The sequence below is a fragment of the Nylanderia fulva genome, unplaced genomic scaffold, assembly GCF_048542155.1.
Source record: "Nylanderia fulva isolate GAGA-0341 unplaced genomic scaffold, ASM4854215v1 Scaffold3, whole genome shotgun sequence".
Lineage (NCBI taxonomy): Eukaryota > Metazoa > Arthropoda > Insecta > Hymenoptera > Formicidae > Nylanderia > Nylanderia fulva.
Genome location: NW_028190368.1, coordinates 6,319,421 through 6,342,153, shown reverse-complemented (window position 1 = coordinate 6,342,153; position 22,733 = coordinate 6,319,421). Strand labels below are relative to the sequence as shown.

At 32.7% G+C, this 22,733-nt stretch overlaps 1 protein-coding gene and 1 long non-coding RNA gene across 2 annotated transcripts in view; one reads left to right on the top strand and one right to left on the bottom strand.

The window, feature by feature from the left end:
- The window catches only part of LOC114933500 (uncharacterized), a 140,615-nt gene that overhangs the window by 1,894 nt on the left and 115,988 nt on the right, over positions 1-22,733 (bottom strand). The gene's annotated exons all lie outside the window — the stretch shown is intronic.
- Ntan1 (N-terminal amidohydrolase 1) overlaps positions 1-22,733 on the top strand; it is a 58,882-nt gene that overhangs the window by 4,999 nt on the left and 31,150 nt on the right. The window contains exon 2 of the mRNA XM_029306117.2: positions 20,994-21,103. The gene's annotated coding sequence lies outside the window, so the exon portion shown is untranslated. The remainder of the gene's footprint in view (positions 1-20,993; positions 21,104-22,733) is intronic.

The following is a 22,733-nucleotide window of genomic DNA, read 5'->3' as shown; positions in this document are numbered from 1 at the left end:
TACGCACACGCACGATCGACAGTCGTATTTATTAAGCATTTTTAGCGAGCGCCTCGTGGCTCGATTCGCGCGCGCAACATTGTAGAACCGACAATTTCCGCGCCGGCCGATTATATTCGCGCATCTTGGATTTCCGACAGTATTGAGCAGCGCATTCGTGGGAATCGCGATCAATCGGCACTCTTTGCCGCGAACCTGTTGCATCGCATTACGTTCGCCTCTGAACTCGGAGCAGTTGAGATAAACTACACTATTTCACCACACAGCATTCGATACAGACCTTCACGTCTCTGGATTTCTTTCATAATTTTAGTAAATTTTTTTTTTTAATTTATTATTTTTCTAATATATCGTTTACATAGTTGTTTTAAGAAAATTGAGATACATTTGTGATATTTTAAATAATTGTAATTTTAGTGTGAAAAGTTTCATTTGGATTTTTAATACAAGAATCTTTTTTCTAAGTTACAAATGTATGTGTGACATTAAGCTTTACGACTTTACAGCACATCGAAATTAATAGCGAGTCGTAAATTTTCATCACTGTGTGCAATATTTTTTGACTAAGCAAAAGTTCAATTAAAAATATGAATATCAAACCAATTTACAATATATAGCTCGAAAAATCAAATATGCTATATTTTGGGTTATAGTTGTAATTATGTGAATCATATAAGAGGAATGCGAGTGTAATTTACAAAAAATGGAAGAATCTGGGAACACAGACTGCTGCATTTTGAGTGCGATGCAACTCTGATTCATCCGGCAAAGTCTGGATTAGTCCTTACGATCTATGTGATTATGATCACGTCGAACGCGAAGTTTGAATAGCGTCTTCTTCAGCGGTTTGAATAGTTGATGACCGACCGTGCGTTTCCGAGTATGCGCCGCGTGCTTTTTTGCATCGCGAGAAAATGCACCCGACACGTGTGCAAATCCGACGCGAACGGTATCGTGCTAATAATTGCGCGCAACTTAAGTGCACGCCTTGGCACTTAAGGACCGAGGAATTGCGAAATAATGAGCACTCTTCCGACGAATGATTAGAAAAAAAGTGTCCGTCATTAGGATCGGCAATGAATGGCGTGGGCTAATCTCGTTGCGTTGCCATGCGGAATTTTACAATTGCGCAGTCATTTGTGTTTTAAGACTGCGCGATGGGACGCTGCGTGTCGTAATAATTTTTTTTTTCAATTTTTATCCATTTTTATAGATACACACGCATATTATCTTATTTCATTTTTTGAATTAATGTCTTCCATCCATCATTAGCAGTACGTGTCTAGTTTTTCGTGTTTATAAAAACAATTGATTACTGATGTATTTCTGCAGCATTCCGAATTTATATATAGTAAAACTATAAGAATATAAATTATAATGGCAAATACCGAGAGGAATTTATAATGGATTTTTAAATTGCAAAATTTATGACTACGAGATGATTATGTGTTTTTAAAATATCAAATAATAATTTATAATGTCACATCACTCTTTTATTCATGAATTGAATATATGTCGTGAATGTTACATAAATTCGCATTAGAATAATATAAATAAGTGCACACAGCTGAGTGACGCGAATGATATATAATCGCTGTAATCGGAAGTTGCATGAAAAATAGCATAGCAGTTGCCACTTTTTTACATTTATCATTCATATTGATACCAAGGTAACCGCTCCTTTCCGTACGTTATATACGTAGCTCCTCGTGGTGCAATTTCCCCTCAAGCATCTTTAAGAGGCTAATGCGCGCGCTGTTTTTTTATACATTATTTACACAGGTAATGCAGATAAGTTACGGCATTATAAAATGTAAAATACTCTCGCAAAATATGTGCCATATTTTATGCAAACAAGAATATAATATAGAATATATTCATGCATGAATTTATCTATTAATATCTTTAAAAAAAGTATGCATAAATGTATTTTATATTATTTTCTCGTTTGCATAAAATATAGCATATTTTATTTTTCGAGAATATTTTACATACACATATTGTAAATATGTTTGATACATATTTTCAATTGAATTTTTGCTTGGCCAAAAGCAGCTATTAAAAAAAAATGTAATTCAAAAATATCAAGAGCACGCTCGTAATAAATCTCGATAGTGAGCAAGCGCGATAGTCAGGGTTTAGGTCCCTTTCCTCACGGACCCCTCGAGAGGACGATAACTCGTGTTAATTTGACAGTTAATTAGCGCCGATCGGATCGATCGTATCGTCCGCGATGCACTTCCGCGATTAGCATTTTTTTTCTCAGAATTGCCTGCTGCGTTTGCTTTGCTGTTTGCAATTCGCTATTAATTCCCCCGCTATGTTGTAAAGACAAATGCTTAATGTTATACATCTACATCGAATTTATTCGCGGATTCGAAGAAAGATTATCTGTATTCAAAAACTCAAAATTCAAGTATCTAGAAGAAAAAAAATTGCAGTTTAAAAATCTATTATAATTTTTTTATCATCTCGTATCCGTTAACTTGTATTCTTATAAATTTATTTTTAATTATATATTTTCAAAATCTATACCATTCTGTTAATATTTATTTGTATAATAAAATTCGATAAACTTTCAATTTTCCAATCATAATAACTGTTGTCCTAGATCCAAAGACGAAAATTAAAAATGTTAAAAAATATAAAATCATTTATTTTGAATGAAGTTTAAGGCGTACTTATGTTCCAAAATAATTGAACTTGAAATAATCCCTTTGTATTTATATTAATGGATAATGAAATCATCCCTCCGCTCTTGCAAAAGATAATACGAAAGAAACAAGAATTTATTATGATAAACGGAACTCTCAGCGCTAATGCTCTTTAATTAATAAAGTTAAATCGCCTTATCTCGCATTTCGTCGGCAAATTTATTCGCTCGACGATGCACACACGAGATTGTGAGATTTCTTCGATACGGCACGCACCGCATGAAACTGCGCGTTGTAGCAATCCTGAAAACTTCCGTCATCGCCCCGCGGCGAGTATTAAGAATGTCGTTGATTAATCCCGCGTTGCCTTTTTTCATTTTTGCGCTCCGCCATCCTATAAATAAAAGACACACAAGACTACGCCGCCGGTACCGAGCGGCAGCGGTGCTTGAACCCAGGTGGGTGTGCATCTCTCTATACGCGATTCTCCATTTCTTCCCTCGTTTCATCCGTCTCGTTTCTCGCATCTTCCCTGAGAAAGCGCTCCGAGAGAAAAGCAGCGATTGCGGTCACGATCATCGGGATTTCTGATCGGAGAAATTCCTAGATTATGGGAAGGGATCAATGTCGAAAACGTCAGAATCGGAATTGCGCTTTGTAACCCTTGCCAATCTCTTCTTCAATATTCCATTGTACATCTAATTCAATTACAAATCCACATTACGAACTATACTTTTTTATCGTGCATTTTCTACACTGAAAAAAAAAAGATTTGTTAATTGAACATATGTATATTAGTATTTAAGTGTCAAATATACGTTTTGTTAGGTTTAATATATTACATTTAATTTAAATATTTTTTTATGTTCGATTAACAAAATAATATTTAATTGAAAGGTTTAGTCAAGTTAACAAATTTTTTTTCAGTGTACAACTCTATAAGAGATATTTTTTAATCTTAATTTATAGAATCTTAATCTATGGAATCTATACTATTTTTAAATACTGCTGGATTAAAAAACGTAGCAAATATTTGAGTACTAATTATATACATATATGATTTATCTAAAATCTTGCAATTATCGTTAGAAGAATATTAAAAACACGGAGTGTTACAATAAAAAAGCGCAAATATATAGACACGTAATGTTTCCTTGTTAGAGTGTTATTTTATAATGATTACAACTTACAATTTATTTATATCTGATGAACAATATATGATTTATCTAAAATCTTGCAATTATTGTTAGAAGAATATTAAAAACACGGAGTGTTACAATAAAAAAGCGCAAATATATAGACACGTAATGTTTCCTTGTTAGAGTGTTATTTTATAATGATTACAACTTACAATTTATTTATATCTGATGAACAATTTAATCTGACGCATGATCAGAATTAATTTTCTTCTTATATCATATATGATAGTAGTAAAAACATTTTTATTGTTTTATTCGTCGACCCGAGAAATGTGGATACCACCGTGATTGACGTTAATAAATGATACTCATCATTCTGAAGATTAGCGGCAATCCCACGATTATAGGCTTCGTCCGTTTTCGGACATAACTTAGATTAATGGCTGATTTATGTTTATTTAATGTCCACCCGACTTGAAAATATGCTAAAATTAATGCGACATAATATATTAATTTTATATTAATTTAATATTTTGTTCAATAAAATATTCATAATTATTTCATATAATATATGAATAATTCGAAAGAAAGATTTTTGAGGAAATTAAATCAAAATTGTGTAAAGAATATAATTTTTTCTTCTAAATAGGAACACAATTAGATAACTTTTCAGTTATACATGAGATTAACAATAAGGGCGTGTCAACTGAAAAAATGTTTAATATCGACTGGAATTATTTTATGAGACTGCAGATTCTTGCAAAATTACATGAAAATTAGATAGCAGGTATAAAAAAAAATTGATTTATCGTTCTCTGGCGCTACATTCTGACGATAATTACGCGATGAAGAGGCGTCGAGAGATAGAGTGCGTATAATATGAAAAATAAAATATTCGCCGCGTACCAGCCGTTAACCGGCGTTCATTTACAAATTGTCATTATTTTCCGCGTGATTCAATGTTGACCTAACCCCGCTGGCCACCCATAGACGTTTGTCAAAAGTTCAATCTTTCAAATTGATTTACGATTGTTCTCATAAACGTATGCCAAAACCGGTTCGGATCTTAAGAATGCTTAGTCGGCCTGAAAGTTGATAATTATCGATTTCCTGATTTATCCGCCTTCTGCCATCGAGATAACATGGCATAAGAAATTCGCGAGATTTGATACGTGTAAATATTTCCATATCTCTCCATAAGAAAAAACTCCTTAAACGTTCTGCATTTATATATCGTTTTACGAACAAACCGGCGAGTATCGGATGAAATTGCAACCCCAGAAGAGGATAATAAAATACTTCTACGGCTATTACTTTCTGATCACCCTGTATATCCGTGTTTTTATTCGAGCATTCACTTCTACCCTGCGCGCGCGATCATGTTTTTATTCGTGCGCACGTAGAGCCGGTCCACGTGCACAGGCTCTCGCATACTGCGCTTGTACATCCGGGGACGGTAATGAACCGGGTTGCTAGCTCGCTCGCGCACACACGCGTGTATTGTATGTATGTATGCAAAGCCAGAGCCAGCGCCCGCGTTGTATACATGTATTTAAGAGCACGTACACGCACGCACACACGCCCGTGGCAAAACGTGCGAGACGGTACACACGTAGACACGATACAAGACGAGGCTCCAGGCGCGGTCAGATTAATGAAACTCATGCAAGCAGCGGTTCTCAAATCGCCGATTGCCCACAGATACCGGGAAGAAACGTCGTGACTATCTTTCTCCGACTTTCGAGGAGCTTCCGTTGCACCTGGGTCTCGAAATGGAACGATACTTTTTGTCGTTACAAATTTATTTTTAAGTATACACAGAGAGAATTTTTTCTTACAATTTTTACCCTGAAAATCATCGTAATTATGGGACAATATATTATAATATTGGAATAATTTTATAAGAGTTTCTCTGATTAATATTTACCACAATAAAAAATATTAATATCTACCGCTATAAAATTATAAGAAAAAAAATATGTTTGATTAATTTTACTATGTACATATTAATATTTTTTATTAATATTTTTTATTAATATGTACATAGTAAAATTAATTGAACATATTTTTTTTCTTATAATTTTATAATGGTAGGTATTAATATTTTTTATTGTGGTAAATATTAATCAGAGAAACTCTTATAAAATTATTCCAATATTATAATATATTGTCCCATAATTACGATGATTTTCAGGGTAAAAATTGTAAGAAAAAATTCTCTCTGTGTATACTTAAAAATATTCTCTCGGTCTAATAAGAAAAATAGTAATATTTATGATAAATAGTAATCAGAGAAACTTTTATAAAATTCTTCCAATACTATATTGTCGTACGATTTTCAGGGTAAATTCTAAGAGAAAATTCTCTCCATGTACTTGAAAGAAAATAATGAAATAGAAAAAGAAAAAACTTTGAGAATATTAAAAATAATTTAATTAAGTCTTTTTTAAGACGGTTTACTCTTTTTAGATCCTTGAAAATTTTGATAAAAATTCATCCTCGGAATTTTGAGTTGAAACACAAAAGAGACTAATCCGAAATGCACTTACATTCTCCGGCACAAACGACCGATGCAGTTATATGCGCTATGCATAAATTCCCCGTAACGAGACTCTTGTGTAGCATTTAGAAAAAAGTTAAATGGACAGGTATCTTCTCGCGATCGTGTATAGAGAAACCATCATGGTCGTTACAAATCTGCACATTGTAGCGGTAAACATATGCTGCGCGAAAACAGCGAAAAGGACGCCGCATAAGACGTCTATCATTGTCTCACGTGTCCATTCTCGATGATGTGTTACGTGCAAACGCGCCGCTTTATCTCGTCCAAAACGGACCGGTAATTGTAATTCAGATCTGTCCGAGAACCGCCGTTACACACTCACACGGATATAAATCATGGATGTAATGCAAGGATTCGAGGTGTTCCGGGAATGTCATTATCCTGCCGCCTGCAAATGCTTGTGGAACGTTTCGATGAAACGTTTCTACAATAATGAACGAGGTAACGTCTCGCGAAAATTGCAGGTGCATCGCGATATTTGTGAAAAATGATTCTAAAATAACTCTAACATGAAAAAAATTTTCTCCATGGTTTCATTCAAAAGATACATTTACTAATCATTATAATAATTATACACAAATATTTCATGATTTTTATAATAATTTCTTGAATAGTTTCTATACATAGAATTAAGGTTTTTTAACAAAATCTTTACGATATAACTATTTGCGTATTAATTTTTTTTATACATATTTACATTGATTTTTCTATTCGATATATGTCACTTCAATTTTGAGGTGACCTTTCTCAATTCCGACAGACTTTTCTTCTGGCGTAAACTTGTACTAGGTTACATATGGACGCCTATGGTTGCAAGCATAACTGTATACTTTCACGTGGCCGCCGACTTTAATCGGAAGGTACTTAACCGTAGTATAGAATTATAACCAATACCTCCTATTCCCATATACTCGATGCTCGCTTGGAGAGTTTCCCACGACTTTGGACTGTTCCTGTCTGACGTTTCTTTAACGGAAGACAAGCGTTTGCGAGCGAAAGAGATACGAATTTTCGAATTTTATCTAAACCAGGTCAACGAAGTGCTGGAAGCATAAGTTTCACCGAGCAATAACGAATCTCTGTCGCACGATATTCTCATCAACATCTCTAAAAAAATTATCAACTTTCTTGCCATTGGCGCGATATAGTCTCGTACGTGCGCATATTTTTATTATAATTTGCTATATATTACTGTAAGAAGTACACCGAAACATTTGTTGGACATATGAGAAGTAGGAAAGAAAGTCCTGTAATTTACAATCATAATCAAAGTCTACGATTTGCAGCGAATCTGACAAATCGAGTGAATCGAAAAACTATACATAATACAACGATATTATTTTATATCGACGTTATTTTGCTAAATTATAGTACTTATGTAAAGCTCGTCATTATAAAGATTTATAACTGAATATGAATGGCAATTTGTCTTTAACAATATTTTACTTTTATCTTATTCGTGACTTATCGAAGCATCTTGAAAATACTTTCTAATGGTACATTGTTTGTAATATAATATTTGCTGCTAAATAATTATTACTTGTACTAATAACATCATTATTATTTGTTTATAGTTGAGTAACCTGACTTCTATAGTAGATTGTACAACTCGATTACATATTTATTATTAATAATAATTATGTTGATAAATATTAATTCGAAGATACATATGGTTGATAATTTCAGTTTAGTGGAAAAAATTAAAATCAAATTCTCTTCAAATAGATTCGGACTTTGTATTTATTCTCAAATATAAAAAAATCGACAATTTAAATTTGAATTTGTTCGCAGTTAATTTCGGATTTCTTACAATGTTAATATTATGTATATATTTTATTCTGTGAAAAAAATACAGATGATTCAAAACTCATTCTTTATATTTTTATCCAACGTGCATTTTTTCTGTCCGAATTTTCAACAAATTATTATTTTATTCTGTGAAAAAAAAATACAGATGATTGTAAAATCATTCTTTATATTTATATCCAACGTGCATTTTTTCCGTCTGAATTCAACGAATTGCAGACATGCACGCGAAGGGAAAGAGAATTAAAACGCATGGAACGCCTTCGATCAGAGAATTTCCTGATGCATCAACGAGCTCTCTCTTTCTTTCTCTCTCTCTCGTAGCGCTTTGCATTCTCTTAAATCAGTCGGGATTAAATTGAGTTAAGACACTAAAGAGAGGGTGTTAACCTCTCCCGCTAGTTCACCTGCGATAGCAGATCCTCAGTCTCTCTCAACGGTACGTCATCGTTTTCTGTAACGTTTCAATTTGATACTCCGTCATTTCCTCGCTGTCTGCTGCGTCGGCATCGTGAATTGCCATATTTTTCACAGACCTCGATCACTTTGATCGGCGTGCGAGCGGACGTCTCTTTTTCGAAGTATTGGATGTACTAGGAAGCGCGGATAAAGCTGCTACCTGCGTCAAGTAGTCGTAAGCAACTCTTTAACTCTGAACGTTACCTTGTATATGCGAATTTGACACGAACAAAGTATCGTGAGACATGAAAAAGATATAGGAAATATTTAGATTAAAACAATACACGAAATTAGGAAAAAAACAAGTAAAAATAAAGAGAATAACAAAGGAATTTTATTTCGATTATCTGTCAATTCTTTTTAGCATAATTTAACAAACCTCACTTTATTCACATTGGAATTGTTTTAAATAATTTATCGAAAGCTAAATTTCATTCTCTTTCATATATTTATTACCTTGTTTTATTATGTCTATCTTTAGAATAATCGAACCGGTTTGTCACTCGCCTTTTTTTCGAGAGAGGGGAATTTATCTAACGTTTTATTATTTGAGATGCAAATAAATGAGCTTGTCTAATATTTTTCACAATTGTCTACATTGAACGGTTCAAGGCGAAGCGAATCTCTACCCTTTAATCGTTTCTAATGATTGGCTCTCTATGCGCACTTCGTAATTCGAATACGCTCGCGTGTACATGCTACTTTGCGGCAATTGACAGGTTCTTAGATAAAGGCTTTCGATAACATTACAGACTCGTGTTTCTCTCTATCCGCTTGCTCACGAAGATCGATTAACGTGCCGCGATCGATGATGAAACCGATAATATTTCGATGAATTTGACGAAGTAATGTCCGGCATGCACAGATGTTTTTTTGTAAGTTGCATAGGTACGATGATTCATTGATGCTGCGAGAATTTGCCTTTTTGTCTTTCGAAAACTTTTTGCTGTCGATGCATATCATTAAATTTAAATAGCTTCAACGATTTAAGAACTATTATATTAAATATTAAGAGTAGTTTTTATTAAATTATTTAAAAGTAGTGAAATATAAATATATTTTTTATTATATGGCGGTCTGAGTAAGCTTTTACTTATAAGCCGCCATATTGGTTACATTTTTTATACACTTCGTTTTAATGAGTGTCCTGACCTGTATATAAGACCGTATCTTAAACTCTAAACTGTAAAAAATATATAGTTGATATAAGAAAATATTTTGCAAAATTATATGAGAGTTAAATAATTGAAATTTTATTTAATAATTTTTTATTATATAAGACTTGTGAAAAAGTTGTTTCGATATTTCCGTAACAGATCTTTAGACTTGAATTTTTTTTTACGAGTAATTATTTTCCACCAATGTTAAGATTTATATCTTATTTATATCTTGTAAGACTTTGTCTTTTATTTTTCGACTCATTTCTTTCGAGATTCTTATAACTTTGTGGTGCGAGTTTTAATATATTCTCCACAAACACGCGAGATCTCTATATTTTCGAGAAGAAATTTTCGAGCCATCGGCTATTAGCAAACAATTTACGTTATTCGCAACTGAATAGTCGGAATTTTAAGCGCAATGCGCGGAATCTCGTGTACCGGTTTCCACGTCCCGCATTTGGCATATCAAGGGATTCTACTTCAGACTAGGTTAATCCGGTTGGTTACGGAGAATCGAGGCGCGCAGAGAGATAGAGAGAAACTTACATGTATATACAATGCACATAGAAGATACGGAGAGCTTCTCTCCTGTGTATGTAGCGTAGAACATGCGAAACAAACGGCTATGTATTTGCGCATAAACGTGTCCCATAGCAAGATCTGAGTACATATATAGTGAATACATGTATAAACTATATGGTACAGTACTAGATTTTATTAGCCGGAACAAATTGCCACACTATATATACTCATGTTGATTATTAAAATTTTTCCGTGGAAGAAACGAAACTTGATTCATTTCAATTGCGATCATACTCATTGAAGGATTTTATTCGTTTGAAAAGTTTATTTAATGACCCACTGTTTTTGTATTTATTTAGATTCCAAATCTTTCGTTTGATTTAATTTTAACTTAAATTTGCTGAAATCTCTATTAATTTTTCTTTAATGAGAAAATTTATATTAAATTTAATTGTTTGAATATGATTGTACATTATATTACAAAAATAGCAAATCTTTTTTTTCTTTGTAATGTGATTTGTAAATATATATTAGAACGTACTATGAAGTAAATAAATAAAGCAATTTCAAGCTTGCAGTGCAAAGCTATGTAGCTGTCATTCCAATTAAATGCCGTTGGTACGAGAGAGAATGCGGCGGTTTCATTTGCTCTCATATAGATACAAGACTCTCTAACACGTTCTGTGAACTGCTAAAATACGCACATGTGTGCGTGCCACGTGGAAATTGTTACATTGATGCGATGCGCGCGCGCAGATAGAGAATCCACGCGGAATGCAGATCAAGGTTAAAAAATACGCACCTGGATGCTGTATGTCGATGTATATCGGTGAAAGTCACGTGATTCGTGTGCAGAATCGAACAATGTAAGTAGGATAAAATTACGGAATAGAGCCAAGTTTACTTGCATTATCTTACACGTTATATGATTTTGAGAAAGATATATATATATATATATATATATATATATATATATACTTAAGTTATACCTTCTTATAAATTCATAAATAATCGCTTTTGAATATATGTAGGTATTATATAATTTTTTTATTTATATATGCATGTATGAATATATATATAACATTAATTTATTATTATTTATTATTAGACATATATGGTAGAAAATTCAATTTGTTCATATGATGATTTACATCACAAAACACGTATATGCGTGATGGATGTATTTTTAATCGAATATTTATTATAGAAAAAATGCTTATGTAGTCACGCGTACACATTTGAATAACTGGAAACTTTGCTATCTCGAATGACCTTATTTTTGTATACGTAAACTAGGTACACAAAGTAGGACGTAGAATGCAATTGCAACTTTAATTATTCACTGGCTTGTGAATTTCATGCCGTTTAAGCCACTACTTTTTGAGGACTACACGATACACCTGCGCGATACGCAAGTTGCAAGCGCATCCTGTGTGCATATAGTAAACCGCGTTTACACTATCCTATCTTAAGTGTGCAACGCTCGCTCGGGAGTTACCGCAAGAATTCGTATCGTATGCATTAATCTTTATTGTATAAACTTCGCGTACCTATAATTTCACGTTGCAATTTGCCGCGTGAAGATGCATAAGTATAATCATGTCTTGCACTTTGCGATACTGCAACATGTACATTATGTGTTTAAATGTGTACACATACTATCTTCAAAACGAGACGGATAAGAGATCGTTTCTCTTTCCGATTATACACGTCTATATAGAAAACTTTTTATTCTTGCGCGACAATCAATTTAATTTGAACAATATAGTATTCGATATCTTTTGTATTGCGCGATTTATCGTGCTGCGTCTAATTGTAAGTCAAAGCTTTGGATTTTAATATTTAATTGATAACCTCATATATGTTTTGCGCCGATAAAACTATTTCCTATTTCAAAAGAATTTATTATATATTAAAATAGAAAGAATAACGAAAAAACCTTATCAATTTAATATTTAAAAAATACCAACGAAATATTATGGAGAATACTTTATTAATTTTATACATTATTTCACTTTAATATATTTTTTCTAGGATGTGTCAGTGTTTTTATTACAGTTCGTGTACATAACTTATTTTTTCACGATCACGTTGGTACAGACGTAAAGTTTCAACCATTAACCATCATCAGCGTTGCATCGCGATTCAACTAGCAATGTCAAGTACTGCTCGATGAAGATCGTTAATTTCGCGCTTTGAACACTTCAGCAATGATTTTCATTTCTCGTGATGGATAAACGAGTGGCCATCGCGAGTGCGTCCATCCCGCGAGTAAAATCTGCGTATAGAAATCCGCACCCACGCGCGATCTCAAACGTGTACTGGATGCTCCGGTAGACTCTGTACTATGTACATATATATATATATATATATATATATACACACATATATACATATATACATACCACTTACCTTAGCGTATGTATACATATATACATATACACGGTCCGAGTGCGCGTCTTCGTATCAGTATATAGGCATTGTGTGTATATACACACACACACACATATACTCGTATATATGTATATATGTTTGTACGCAGGGGTGTGTATGTATATGTGTATTGGGAGAGACCTGGCAACTGGACTCCCCCCGGGGGCCCACATAAATCAGAAACTCAGGTTCAGGCCTAGCCCGAAGTACGGCCAAGCCAGAAATTTAGATGCACCGGGTGTCCCCGAAGTAATTTCCCCGCGAAGAGAGCGAGAGGCCCACGGAATTGGAAATTAGGGCGGGACCTCGACGTTTGCTCGGAGTTGCGGACGATAATTTTAACGCGCGCTCGTCGCCGGCTGTAAATCAACTAAAAGGGTTAAATCCCGATAAAATCCCGCGCGATGAATATGCTGCACATTTTTTTCTTACACAATGTATCTCACTATTTACGAGCGATAAATATCGCTACTATATGCTAAATTATATAGCAATAAGTACTGCTTCTTTGATATTATAATTATTGATTTGTATATCATATATTTAATATTTATTTTAATATTTATTACATATTAATAATTATTTTATATGCGTGTGAAATAATCTTACGATTAGTTCAGAAATTAAAAATATTACTAAATATTTTTAAATATTATTAAATATAGAAATAATGAATTTTCTTATACAATGTATCTTACTATTTACTAGCGATAAATATCGCTATTATATGCTAAATTATATAGCAAGTATTGCTTCTTTGATATTATAATTATTGATTTGTATATCATATATTTAATATTTATTTTAGTATTTATATACATATTAGTAATTACTTTGTGTGAAATGATCTTATGATTAGTTCAGAAATTAAAAATATTACTAAATATTTTTAAATATTTTAAATATAATTAAATATGGAAATAATGAATATCTCTCTTTCTTCCTCCTTTTCTGACGTTTGCGCGCATATCTTTGCTTTACTCGTATATATAATGCAAAAGAGATTGCTCAAACATGTCCAACCAGTTCTCACATTTCCGTCCGGCTTTCCCGAGTAATTTCACTCTCATCCATGTTTTATGCCCGGCGTTTCATAATTTGGTTCTAACCGCAGATCCCGATATCTCTCTCGAGAGGTTCGATATCCTGACGATCTCTATTTCGATTTCACGCAGCATTGATCGGCGAACGAGAAAAAGAGCTGACGGATTTAACATTGTAATAAAAATTCTTTAAGCGTGACGAAAAATACTTTCTTGCCAATGATGTTCAATCGAGTCGAATATAATATCGATTATTTAATACGGCATTTACAAATTCTAATAATTCTAATAATTGCAGATCGACAAAAAATAATACGAATAATAAGAAAATTATTTTGCACACTTGATTTATACGTGTAATATATGTATTGTAATTTTATATCATCGTACATTACGTAGCTATTTATTCAAACATGAGAAATATCATGTTTTCGTAATATCAACTTTTAATGAAATCAATTTATCAAGAATCAAAATAAATTCATCAAGAGAAAAAAAATGCGATAAATTATCAGGGTGTCTAGCCGTTCTTGAAATCATTAAAATCCTTGAAATGTTCTGGAATTCTGTTTGTTTTTAAAAATCCTGGAAATGTTAAATTTTTTGTAGATCCTTGATTTTTTTCGTTGCTTCTAAACATTCAGCTAAAAGAGTAGTTGAGACTATTCGAATAAAAAATATTTTATCTTTGCAAATAATATAATATATTTTTTATTTAGGAGTCCAAAAATATATGTTACGCATAAGTTATTTATAGATCTTAAGCGTTCAAATATAATATAAGAAAATATTGCATTGAATATTTGTAATGCATACATTAATTTTCATTAATATGCAATTATACAGACTTGATAAAGAAAATAAGGTTTACACATAGAGAGAATTTTCTCTTAAAATTTACCCTGAAAATCATGGTAATCATGGGACAATATGATATTGGAAGAATTTTATAAGAATTTTTCCGATTAATATTTACCACAATAAAAATATTAATATCTACTATAATAAGATGCAAAATATACTCGATTAATTTTACTATATACATATTAATATTTTTTATTGTGGTAAATATTAATCAGAGAAACGCTTATAAAATTCTTCCAACACCATATTATTCCACGATTACCATGATTTTCAGGGTAAATTTAAAGAGAAAATTCTCTCCGTGCAGTTTCTTGTACATTAATGTACATCTTTATTATACAATTGGAAAATTGTGCAAACTTTCTTGAAATGTCCTAGAAATGTTTTTAAATTTCATTTTCAAATTTTACTAGACACTCTGATTATTCGCAATTTAAAAAAAAACTTAACTCTCTAATTTATTGATTATTAACTATGTATTATTTTCCCAGCGAGCTCTTATGCAACAGATATCTCGTGCAACGTGCTGTATACAAACGAGTTCCGCGAACGCGTAACATCCGAAAGATAAACGCGGACACGTGCATTCGCGGAATATATCCCATATCGAGAGAAACGACAGGCGCATTCTACGTTTGTCATAAAGTCATAATGCACGACTACCGCATTCTCGCCGTCTATCTTCTCGACAGCGGATACCGTTACGTTATCGTCGGTATTGCCTATAAATTTAATTGTCTCGGTGATTTCATTGTCCCACCGCGAACCTTAATTCCTAGAGTACCTGGGAAAAATCTGTATCCACTGTCATATATTGTTGCACCGCAAAGAACCTTTAGGATCGATTAAAAGCTTTTGCCGACTAAAAGTTTATTTGCTAAAATGCCGCGTATTCCCAGAGTTTCTCTATCTTCTCCATCTAGCAGAGAGAAACGATTCTCAATGCTAAGTTCTTTGATGAAGAATATATTAGGAGATATATTTAATATAATAAAAAAAAAGGATATTTCGTAAAGCGCCAGTACCTAAATATAATCACAAGGATAAAACTCTTTGAAAAAATTTTATCCTTGAGATATATTTAATTGTTATTAATTTTTTTGCAATTTTTAACTTGAAGCTATCGCGAGTGGATATACGGAAAAAAATTAGTTACTATAGCTAAATTTGAGCTATGATAACTAATATTTTTTAGAATTCTCCATTAAACTATAACTAAAAAATATTAGTTATCATAGTTAAAATTTAGCTGCGGTAGCTAATTTTTTCCGCGATATCAATGTAAGTTTGACAATTCAAACATTCATGATTCTATTCAAAATCAATTTCCATTCCAATATCTCTGCTTTATTATTTCATTTCTTTATCTCCTCCTCTTTACGTTCGTAATCATATAGAATCAAGTTAAAAGAAATGCAAACCTATATGAAACAAAATTATGAAATTGATTCTGTTTATTTATTTTAAAAATTTTCTATAAACTCTCAATACACTTTCGTTTACTCATCGTTTTCACGAGATGTATATATGTTTGCCGGATTTTACGCCAGTCATCTTCTTTAAACATTGCGATTGCTGTACAGTCAAGCAGCCATTGCACTTTACATATTAAATTACATCTATAACATCAGCTCAGATCTTTTGATACGTCTAAAAGTAAAAAATTGATCGTTTAGTACATATTCATCTCCGAGCGCGTGATTCAACGAGTACAATCACGAACGGATCATCGTATCTCAAGATTCGAGAGGGAACACCCTCGGAGAAAAGTCCGTCCGCAGAATCCGAACACCGAAAAAATTGTATTTTTAGCGCCAAGAGGATCCTCTTAATTTAAGAAATTTCTCTAAATTTTAGTATATTTTTTTTCTAAAAATAAGAATAAATTAAGAATATCATCTTAAATTAAGAGAATCCTTTTGGCGCTATTTTTCGGTGAAGGGATTCGCTCGACTTTTTCGTGATCGCCCGCGACTTTCGATTTCGTCTGCGCGCGCGAACGCGTCGGGGAAGGACGGATGCGAGAGAAAAGGGAAGAGAAAAATAAGGACGAGGTGGACCCGGAAGGGCCATCTCATCTTCCGCGAATTTGCCGGGCCACTGACTTCTTCGTCCATTGCATAACGTTCCTCCTGTATATCGGGAGACGAGCCGATCGATCGAGAGCCGGATGAGAGCCACTGGATCGTGGTGTACCGGTTGTTCCACTCGTGGAATGCGGCTTGTCACGTTGTGTGCGTGTTCGCATCTCTGTGTGTGTCTGTGTGTGTGTGTGTGTGTGTCGCGCACACATACGCAGTGCTGTAAGTGACACCGGCGGCGCCCGCGCTTAAATTACCCGTTCGAATTTCTTTTAATCCATTAAAAATATGTCCGATGCCTCCTCTTTGGAATTCGCAATAATTTCGTTACGAGGGATTTTTTTGGTAATAATTTTGCTAGCCGCTAGCTCTATTTTGAAATGACGTAAGAATGCATTTGGAGCCAGTTTCCTATGGTACGTTCCTGGTATATATGCACTTACATAGACGCATGTAGACGTGCAGACGAGCGAAAGGGATGACTATATGCATGCACGTGTGCGTCTTTAACGTGTGCCGCGGACACAAATATTGTTATTATTATTTACGAGTGAAGGTGCATTTCTGCGCGCACGTCGCTGTGCGACGCCCGATGTACTTATGTTAAGGAAGCATTGTTTGTATTTCATTGCCTATGCGCCCTTGCGTAACTGCAATACCGCAGCCACCGCTGTACCAACCAGTACGATTCTTAATTTTAAATAATAAAGCATACTTTGTCAATGAATGAGAATATCGAGACGAATTTTCGATAGAGTATTTTAGGAAAATCAAACGGGGTCGACCGGGGTCAACAGATAGGAAGATTTAATAAAACATTCGATCAAAAGCATATAAAAAAAAAAGAAAGCCATTTACATATTTGAATAATAATTTTAGCAATAGCAATTATATTGTTGTTTTTAAACGTCGCTTAAGCGACAAATAAATTTATTTGTCCAGAAGTAAAATAAAATTTGAACGAAATTTCTATTATATAGATGCAAATAAAATTTTCAGAAACCTAGAAGCGTTATCAGTAAAAGTCAAGTGCAATTTTCTGACTTTTCTAGATATACGGAATAAAAAAAGGACAGAATATAGAATCTATTAAAAATTATTGCAAAAGTTTGCAACGTGTAAAGATGCAAAGTATGCAATTACAAATTGCAAATAGGAAATTTAATTAACTGTTAGAAAGATTAAAAAATATAATACGAAACGATCTTGAATTAAAGGAAACAATTTTCATAGAATTTTTTCACGATTCCAACCTTTTTGCATGCATTATTAATCCGATATTAGTGATCTGATTGCGACGCTTCGATTATATACATATATCGCTTACGTGAATTTTCCGGTGCGCATTAATCAACGGTGATGTCGCAATTCTGGATTTTTTTTACCCGTCTATGTCGCGCGCGAATATTCCCTTGATAAACACATTAACTCTATGCCGGTAATCGACGATGGAAATTAAATCTTATGTTCCAGTTATAAATCACTCGGGTAACGTGTCCTCGGGCGCTAAATAAAGGAAGCGATTATTCATCCGATCACAGACTCGAGTAAGAGGTATCGACTGCGGCGTTATAATCGATGAATCGCGCATATGGAATATTCGCGAAAGCGTCTTGCGTGTGCTCTAATTAATTTCCCTAAGATTATCACATTATTTAGCATTACATCATTCGTATTCGTTCATTAATATGTATATCAGAATTGTTGATTATAGTATGCGGTCGATTTTTTCTTTTACGTGGAAATTTTTACATTTTAGATGCAATGTAAAAGTATTAGAAATTTTACAGTTTTCTAAAGATTTGTCATTTTTATACTTATATAGTTAATGTTTTATATAATTTTATTAATAAATATTTTTTGCTTACTTTTAATTTTCTATGTTCCACTGAATAAAAAAATCTGATTTCTAATGTTTGTTTTGTCGTATGTTAAGATCAATTTTTTCTGCGTTAATTTTTATACGAAAATACGATAGGTAAGCGTATGATGACAGAGTTATTTATACGTAGCTGCTTACAAACAATCGAAGGAAGTCTCTCATAAATATTACAGTAGCAAGTCCCGACAGTCGGTTGCGACCACTGTATGCAAATTCAATCGCTGCATCGTTCTGTTGTTTATCTTTTTGCTGTCGAGTTTTATTCGAACACCCGATATAAGCAATTCTTGCACAAACCAAAATCTCTTCGACATATTCTGCAATATAGGTATAAAATGCTTCTTTTCACATTTTTCTTTTTTATTAAATGTTGATTTATTGAAACAATAACAGTGTACGAAATTATACATAGAAAATAATTAACATAAAATCTAAATAAAAGCAACTAGCTTCACCAGGTGCACGAGCAAGGAAGCGACATAAAACGAAGAATTTCAACGATTCGCCCAGGATGAGCTTAAGAGATAGTTGAATAAAAGAGATAAGCATTCGAGTGCAGTTTGTGACTTTTGACTCGCCAGCATTTCGACATATTTATGATTTCCTTAAATTTCCTTTCCGGTCAAAATTCATAAGGCAGAATAAAAATTTAATTAGCATATTTACATACGCAAAAGGAAGTTTGAATTATAAATGAGTTTTGTTCCCAAATATTCTTCTTGCCTGTGAATTTTGTCTATTCTTTTGTTTTAAGATCTTTACTATTTGAAAAAATATCTACATTTATTTTTATATCAGATTTTTTAAATATTAAAAATTAAAAAATATTAAAAATTGTATGTGAAATAAAATAAAATGTGAATATATAGATTTTTCCATTTAAATATATATTATACATATATTATATAAAAATACGTTGACTACAAAGTAGAAAGAAATATATTGCATATGTTTAAAATTACTTAAACTATAAATCTCTAACTATAACAATAAAAAACTGGATTTGTAAAATATTCATATGATGATTACAATTGAATATTTAATAATTTAACTGCGCGATATAAGATAAGCCAAAATGCGTATACAAGATACGTTATAGTCGAAAAGAAATGCAATATTGAGACATTGGTTGTAAATTAAGTAATTAAAATGTTAAACTGACCTTTCTTCGGAAAATTATCAACGAAAATTATCTGAATGAAAAGTTGTCAATGAACGCGTTGGATTTTCCACCTGTCAAAATTGTTAGAGCAGCTGTATCATTTTTTAGAGAGATATACAATTCTATTATAAATATGTAATCTTTTTAAAAGGTCATCAAAATAGTTAATTTTTCAAGTCATGTCGAATAAAATAAACTAAAATAATATATAAATGTCAAGCTAAAAAAGATATGCTTGGTTCTGAAGCAAATAATCAACGATAAGTATACGATATACATGCGCACATGTCAAGCAGATTCATTGCCGACATTTATCTTTTGTAACCATTGGGTGATAACCAAATTTAAGATAAATCATATACACGATCTCACTTATAGCTTCCTCGTTCATGTGATTTTCGTAATTGCGACATTCAACTACTGAGTTATATACAAATTTTCTACATTATACATTATAATTTTTTGCGATATATGATAGCACAAAAAAATATTTCTGATAATAGAAAAAAAAGCATATCGCATACAGTGACAAATTAGATCACTTACTCTTTATTAACGATCTATTTTACATTGTAAAAGTCTATATATACACAGAGAGAATTTTCTCTTAGAATTTACCTTGAAAATCGTGGTAATTGAAAGACAATATTGAAAGAATTTTATAAGAATTTCTTTGATTAATATTTACCACGATAAAAATATTCATATCTACACAGAGAGAATTTTCTCTTAGAATTTACTCTGAAAGTCATGGTAATTGTAAGATAATATGATATTGAAAGAATTTTATAAGAGTTTCTCTAATTAATATTTACCACAATAAAATATTAATATCTACCACAATAAGATATAAAATATATTCACCCCTGTGTTCAATTGTAATATATTCGATTAATTGTACTATGTACATAGTAAAATTTACTATATATGCACATATTAATTATTTTATTGTAGTAAATAAATATTAATCAGAGAAACTCTTATAAGATTCTTCCAAACCGTCCCACGATTTTCAGGGTAAATTCTAAGAGAAAATATATTCGATTAATTTTATTATGTATATACATATAGTCAAATTGACTATGTACATATCAATATTTTCGATTGTGGTAAATATTAATGAGAGAAACTCTCATAAAATTCTTTCAACAGCACATATTGTTTCATGTGTAATTCTCCTAAATCTGTACTGTTTCTAACTGCCACGACGTGTTTATTGTTTCAGCACCATCCTGGTGAACACGTGGTAGCGAGAAGGCGGAAGTACCTATTGACCATGGCGGCGGGAACGTGCCAATTCGCCTGAAGAGACAGACATCCGCAGAAATCCGTAAGGTAAGTGCCTTCCGATTTTTCTCGTACACGCGCACATACTTCGAGCCACCGCAACTCGCGAGGTCGGACTCTCGCGTTCATTATTAAGATTTCAAGAGATATGGGAAATAAATTAAGCGGATAAGAGAGCGGACGGAAACCGGTGAAACGGGCTCCGAGATAAATCGCGTGACGGAAGACGAAGACCTATACGAGAGATAAGGGGGCGAGAGAAGGCAGGGGCGAAAGCAGGTCGCGTTTTTCAGGATCGCCTGGCGAGTCAGACTCGCTTCTATCCCAGCCGATAGTCTCCAATAGCGAATGAAGATAAGCGCAGTGGTGCCTTCGTGAAGACACCGACCTCGACCAAAGAGAGAGAGAGATGCATACTCGCCTTCCGCGATTAAGATGTGCGACGAGACACCCATGAATTTCAGTCCGATACATATCTAATTCAGTATTGTCGATAATCTGCTCGCTCTTTTTTCGCGAGGAACGCATCAGCTCTGCGTCGAATGGAGACATTAACTCGAAGATTCAATCTTGGAAAAAGAGATATGTTAATGACACAAAACCACAGTTACTTTCTATATAAAAGAATATTTAATTTTTCTAATAAAAAAGCATGTGAAAGACGCTTCTCACAGAGAGAATTTTCTCGTGAAATTTATCCTGAAAATCATGGTAATCTAAGACAATATAATATTGAAAGAATTTTATAAGAGTTTTTCTTATTAATATTTACCACAATAAAAATATTAATATCTATCACAATAAGATATAAAATAAAAAAGATATAAATCACAATAAGATATAAATAAAAAGAGATATGTTAATGACACAAAACCACAGTTACTTTTTATATAAAAGAATATTTAATTTTTCTAATGAAAAAGCATGTGAAAGACGCTTCTCACAGAGAGAATTTTCTCTTGGAATTTACCCTGAAAATCATGGTAATCTAAGACAATATAATATTGAAAGAATTTTATAAGAGTTTTTCTTATTAATATTTACCACAATAAAAATATTAATATTTATTACAATAAGATATAAAATATGTTTGATTAATTTTACTATGTACATATTTTAATATTTTTTATTGTGGTAAATATTAATCAGAGAAACTCCTGTAAGATTCTTCCAATACCATATTGTCTCACGATTACCATGATTTTCAAGGTAAATTCTAAGAGAAAAATTTCTCCGTGCAGTAGGTATATTTTTTCATTTTTATGAGAGATAAAAGAAAGGATTGCTCGGATTAGATTTTCGACAGCAATTATTTCACAATTAATGATTTTTTTCTTAAATTTTACGTTCTTCAAATAATACAGAGATCTTAAATACTATATTAATATTCATGTTTATTATTATATTAGCACTCGTATTGTGAATAGGAATATCGATAACGAATGTTACTGCTTATTCGAGTTCCTTGGTTTTAAGTTTTAAATTCGCGCGAGTGCATTCGATGAAAATATCGTGATATAAGATCGTCATATTTAATTTCGGTAGCCGTATACCTTTCCACCGAAATTTAAGTGTGTGAGCAACTTTCACGACGGAAATCTCGCACTTTATTGCAATACTTAACATGTCTATATTCTTGTAACGACGATGATTAGCGAGCACAAAGTCTGGCAGACTG